The sequence below is a fragment of the Bubalus bubalis genome, chromosome X (genome assembly GCF_019923935.1).
Source record: "Bubalus bubalis isolate 160015118507 breed Murrah chromosome X, NDDB_SH_1, whole genome shotgun sequence".
NCBI classification, from domain to species: Eukaryota; Metazoa; Chordata; class Mammalia; order Artiodactyla; family Bovidae; genus Bubalus; species Bubalus bubalis.
This window is the reverse complement of record NC_059181.1, coordinates 22,520,429-22,526,428: the sequence shown is the minus strand read 5'-3', so window position 1 is coordinate 22,526,428 and position 6,000 is coordinate 22,520,429. Positions and strand designations below refer to the sequence as shown.

Below are 6,000 nucleotides of genomic sequence, written 5' to 3'. Positions count from 1 at the left end.
AAGAGAAAAGAATATAGACATGAAGCAACCCAGACCCAATGTCCACTCCAGCCTTTCCACAAGAGAAGTAAACCCTTTGAGACTTTTTTTTTTGAGGCCAACAGCCTTGTAGGATTTTAGTTCCCCAACCAGGGACTGAATTGGGCCCTCTTCAATGAGAACGAGGATCCTAATCATTGTACCACCAGGGAATTCCCCACTTAAAGACACTTTTAAGTTAAAAATAACTTTTTTATTATTGCCATAAAGGACTGTTTTTTTCCAGTTCTTTCTTTCTTTCCAGAAGAAAGTACTGGACTTGCCTTTTTTCCAGCCTGTGGGGAAAACCCAGCCCTTCATTCATCTTCCATTCCATAGCCTTCAGGAAGGTGTTGGTCATCTAGTTCCTGGATGAGACAGGCCAGGGGTCAGAAAAGGATTAAATTTCCTTGGGCTTGAATCCTACAAGTAGGTAGAAAAGGAAAGAAAAGAAAGAGTCCATTAACCATGGTTATGAAAAGTCAGACCTTTCCCACTGCCAACCTTCATGTCCTTTCAGGCATTGTAATGCTGCAAAGAGTTGCTGTCTCTTTCCCTACTAAATGCCTACTTCTGTTAATCAGGCTTTCCTAGGTGGTGCCAGACCCTAGGAATAGGGCTGGGAGAGGGAGGAAAAAACAGTCCTTTATGGCAATAATAAAAAAGTCATTTTTAATTTAAAAGTGTCTTTAAGTGGGGAATTCCCTGGTGGTCCAATGATTAGGATCCTCGCTCTCATTGAAGAGGGCCCAATTCAGTCCCTGGTTGGGGAACTAAAATCCTACAAGGCTGTTGGCCTCAAAAAAAAGTCTCAAAGGGTTTAGGTTAATGCATGGATAATAAATTGGTTAAATTAAATTTAGGATGCTGGGGAGGCTAACTTTTGAGGTTGACATTTACATTGTTGGCTTCCCTGATAGCTCAGTTGGTAAAGAATCTGCTTGCAATGCAGGAGACCCTGGTTCGATTCCTGGGTTGGGAAGATCATCTGGAGAAGGGATAGGCTACCCACTCCAGCATTCTTGGACTTCCCTTGTGGCTCAGCTGGTAAAGAATACACCCGCAATGAGGGACACCTGGGTTTGATCCCTAGGTTGGGAAGATCCCCTGGAGAAGGGAAAGGCTACCCACTCCAGTATTCTGGCCTAGAGAATTCCATGGACTGTTTTAGTCCATGGGGTTGCAAAGAGTTGGATACGACTGAGTCACTTTCACTTTCACTTTCCCGGGTGGGCCTAGTGGGAAAGAACCCACCTGCCAGTACAGGAGACAGAAGAGACATGGGTTTGATCCCTGGGTTGGGAAGATCCCCTAGAGTATAACATGGCAACCCATTCCAGTATCCTTGCCTGGAGAATCCCATATACAGAGGAGCCTGGTGGGCTACAGTCCATGGGGTCGCACAGAGTTGTACACGACTAAAGTGACTTAGCATGTGTGTGCATGGCTATAATAAATCATCTTTTTTCTACTGCAGTGGACCAAATCTTTAATTGGATAAATTGTGAATATGGTCTATAATGTGGACCCTTTCATTTTTATGTTATGCTCTTGTAGAAGGTTCTTTAAGCCCAGTGCAGCTGGTTTTTGAAGGCTGTATTAGGACCAAACCAGCCTTTAAAAGTCGGATACGACTGAGCGACTTCACTTTCACTTTTCACTTTCATGCATTGGAGAAGGAAATGGCAACCCACTCCAGTGTTCTTGCCTGGAGAATCCCAGGGACGGGGGACCCTGGTGGGCTGCCGTCTATGGGGTCGCACAGAGTTGGACACGACTGAAGTGACTTAGCAGCAGCTTGAAAGAAAGTGAAAGTGAAGTCGCTCAGTCGCTAACTGCAGCAGCTCAGCAGCCTTTAAAAGCGGGGAGCATTGCTTACCATTCCTCTCCTCCTATTACTGCTCGAGAGCTGGTTTCCATCATCCAATCAGTTAAATCTTGACTAGATGTTGAGCGTTAACTGTGTGCCCAGGTTTGAAATTTAAAAGATGACTCCTGCCTTCTAGAAGCTTGCAGTATCATTGGAGTACCACCATGGACACTTTACATAATTAAAGAAATAATACAGAGAAAAGTAAAATAAGTTGCCAGATACAGACTTAGTGAAATAGAAATGTAGAGAAAGGAAATGATTACAGAGTCAGGAAATCCTCTTAGAAGAAGTAGAACTTCAGTTGGGCTCTGTGAATACAGGAAGGGAGTAAGGTACTCAGTAAAGGGAATACAGCATGAGCACACCAGAGAAAGAAACCAGAAAGTTCAGTTTCAGTTTCCTCATCTGTGAGATGAGTCAGAAGCCAGATATGAGCCCCTCTGCAGCACGGACTGTTGTCTTCAGTCTTGTGGCTCTATCATCAAGCAGGATTTCTCTCATAGAGTAGGCACTTGACTTGAGCAAGTATGCATCTTGACTTGAGCAAACATGACATGTGGAGGAGATGGCTTGGAGATTTGTCCACCCAGGGACAAAGTTTATGTTAGCAAGCCATGAATCTCCCTCAGCAATCTGGGGCTCAGCTGAGAACCATCCTGACTGAGACAGGCACATTACTTCTCTCTGGGTGTGGGACTAAGTCCTCTGAGAATGCAGCAAAAGGATTATCTTGCTTGTGCAACTCACTTCTACTGAGGACACAGAGCCCTGGTTGCCTCCAACATAAGTTTCAACTAGGTCGGTTGTGATAGTGACACTACTAGGTCACTCAGGGAGCTTGCTTGTTGGGAAATGAGCAGCTGGGCTGTGGGTACATTGATAACATTGATCCCTGGCCACCCTCCATAGGTACCTTTAATTAAAGTGACATATTTTAATTAGCCAGGTATGTGCGATAATGTGAGACAGAAAAACAACAAACATTCCCATTTAACTCCTTGGAAAACATTCTTAACCTCTTTATAAAGTTTATGAAACTGGACAATTCAATCTGGATAGTTTAGTCTCTTTTTGCCTAAGGGAAGAACTCTCAAATGTCACCTCTTCCTGTGATTCTACGGGCCACTAGCCTATGTCCTCACCAAGACTCCTCCAACTCTCCCTCCCAGCAGAATGGATTATTTATATTGCTTCCTCTGAGATCTTATGGCACAGTATTCATTGTAGCAGTTGTCACAGTGCATTTGATAATGTTTCTACTTTTTCTCTTTGGGTGGTGGATTCCTGGAGGTCAGGAACTCTCTCTATTTGATTGTTGTAGCCTCAGCACCCAGCAAAGCACCTGGCATATAGTAGGTGCTTAATAAATGGATTAAATTAATATATTGGCTCTATTGATTACTTTTAAGGAACTTAAGATAGAATTTGCTTCCTTGGTGGTTCAGCAGTAAAGAACCCACCTGCAATGCAGGAAATGCGGGTTCAATTCCTGGATCAGGAAGATCCCCTGGAGGAGGGCATGGAGACCCATTCTAGTATTCTTGCCTGGAGAATCCCATGGATGGAGGAGCCTGGTGGGCTACAGTCCATGGGGTTGCAAAGAGTTGGACATGACTGAAGTGACTTAGCAGCAGCAGCAGCAAGATAGAATTCATCAGAAAAATTCCTCTTGTTCATTATCTTTATTTTCTCTGACTGAGACTTAAGAGCCTCTTGGCCAACTAAAAACCATCCACAGAATTGGATTGCAGGGGATTCTGAAATGCATTCTCTCCTAGAACCTCCAGGAAGGAAAACAACCCTGCCAAAACCTTGTCCACTGAGTCCTGTGTCAGACATCTGACATCCAGAATTGTAAGATAATCAATTTGTGTTATTTTAACTCACATAGTTTGTGGTAATTTGTTACAGCAGCAACAGGGAACAAATATAGTAGGTGAGGAAAATACTGTCTACATCACGTTGCCCAGGAACAATTCACTCTTTCTGTACCAGGAGTATTTTGCATATTGCTCCATTAGAGTTAATGTCATATTATATTGATTTGTTTCCTGTTCTCTCTCTTTTAGGCTGTTTGCATTTCCTTGTGCAGGACTGTGCTTTTTTCATCTCTGTATTCTTAGTCCCTCAAATGTCATTGACTCTATGTGTGTCTCTGGTGACGAAGGAGGAAGAGGGGAGGCACGTGGGAAGGAGACGTGATCATGGTGGCGTCAGCACGAGGGAGGGGAAGCTCAGGAACTGGTGAAGACTGGATCTGGCTGACATTAGTTCTGTGTGGTGTGGGCTGGCAGTGCTGGAATGCAGAGCATCTGCAGGTTCACTGCAGGCAGGAGGAGGCAGCGCCAAAAGCAGCTTGGTTTCTGTGGGTTTCATGGTCCAGGAATGATTGATGAGCATGTCTCATCAACAGTGAACTCCTCTCTGAGTCCCTGTCACCCACTCCCTTACTCAGAGTGTTTCTCAACCCTTGTAGTCCCAGACTGGAAGCCACAGACTTCAGTTAGAATTGGAGCAGCTCCAGTCACTGAAGTATTCAATTTGGGCTTCCAGTGAGTGACACTGTTTCTCTAGTTTCCCAGCACTAGACTGCAGTACCTTCAGGGGCCCTGAATGTGCCCTTTATGAGCAAACACATATTCTGGCAGACTTGCTCCAAGACATTTATTTCAGTCCATTAACGCAGATTGCTCTTAGTGTGTGTGTGTGTGTGTGTGCGCATGTGGTTAAAATTATATACAAGATGGAGGCAGGATTTGAGAATTCCCTGAGCAGACAAAACCATTTAAGCCAGTAAGCTCAACTTAAATCTAGCTTATTTCATGAAAGTAAGTGAAACTTAACCTAGGTCATTTCTTGTAAACGCCTGTGACAATCATAAAAGAAACTTGAGTTATCGTCTTTAAAATGGTATGAGGTAATCACTTTTAACCAATCCCCTGCCACCTTGATCTCCCCCCCTTGTAATAACCAGTTATTTTAAGCATTAATAACTTTCTCATTTTCACTTCTATAAGCCCTGCTGTGATTTAATGCCCCCGAGCTTTGTATCCATCTTTGAATTTAGAAGCCCCCAGTCCCAGACTGTTTTTATTTTATTTAAAAAAACTATTTATTTTTGGCTGTGCTGGGTCTTTGTTGTTGTGCAGGCTTTTCTCTAGTTGCGGGAAGCGGGGGCTACTCTCTAGTTGTGGTGCGTGGGCTTCTCATCCTCTATTGTTGCAGAGCACGGGCTCTAGGGCACACAAGCTTCAGTATTTGGAGCACGTGGGCTCTAGAGCACAGGCTCAATAGTTGTCGAGCATGGGCTTAGTTGCTCCACAGCATGTGGAATCTGTCTGGATCAGGGGTTGAAACTGTGTCCCCTGTATTGGCAGGCAGATTTTTTTTTTTTTAAACTGAGCCACCAGGGAAGCCCCCAAACTGTTTTTATGTGTACAACAAACTCTTATTAAATACTATTTGTTGATTTGGTGATTTTAATTATGTTACGTGTATACATGTGTGCTCAGTCATGTCTGACTCTTTGTGACCCCATGGACTGTAGCCCTCCAGGCTCCTCTGTCCATAGAATTTTCCAGGCAAGAATACTGGAGTGGGTAGCCATTTTCTCCTCCAGGGGATCATCCTGACCCAGGGATCAAACCCACATCTCCTGTATTGGCAGGCAGATTCTTTACCACTGAGCCACCAGGGAATCTTAATTGTGTTATTTCTGGATTTTTGACCGTTTTATGGCATCAGAAGTGGGATCCAAATAAGACCTTCAACAACTCTGAAGCCAGCGAGCAACCGCGTGCTGGTACCCACAGGACCCAAGGAGCTCAGTGCTTTCTCATCGACCTTGCAGTCATCCTGAGTGCTGCTCTCTTTGAGTGTTGAACTCTCCAACTTTATCATGCATACCTGTATTCTGTTTGTTTTAGCTTCTTGGCAAGTCACCCTTCTGTCTTTAAGGGGAGAAACCTGTGATTCCCTGGAATTTAGGCAGCAGTAGGATTACTGAGCTCCTCATGGATTGTTTCAGGGAATCTAAAGGCAGAGATAGATTCCACCTCGTCTAAATCTCATTCTCCTCCCCGCTTAAAGACTCCTGCTTCTTGTATGTA

At 44.2% G+C, this 6,000-nt stretch overlaps 1 long non-coding RNA gene across 1 annotated transcript; it reads right to left on the bottom strand.

Moving 5' to 3' along the window:
• Nucleotides 1-257: 257 nt before the first annotated feature.
• LOC112582323 lies at nucleotides 258-2,883 on the bottom strand. Its single transcript, XR_003106862.3, has 3 exons — nucleotides 2,155-2,883; nucleotides 1,898-2,059; nucleotides 258-441 (listed from the first exon to the last, which is right to left on the bottom strand). It is a non-coding gene; the product is annotated as an uncharacterized LOC112582323 (long non-coding RNA).
• Nucleotides 2,884-6,000: the final 3,117 nt, after the last annotated feature.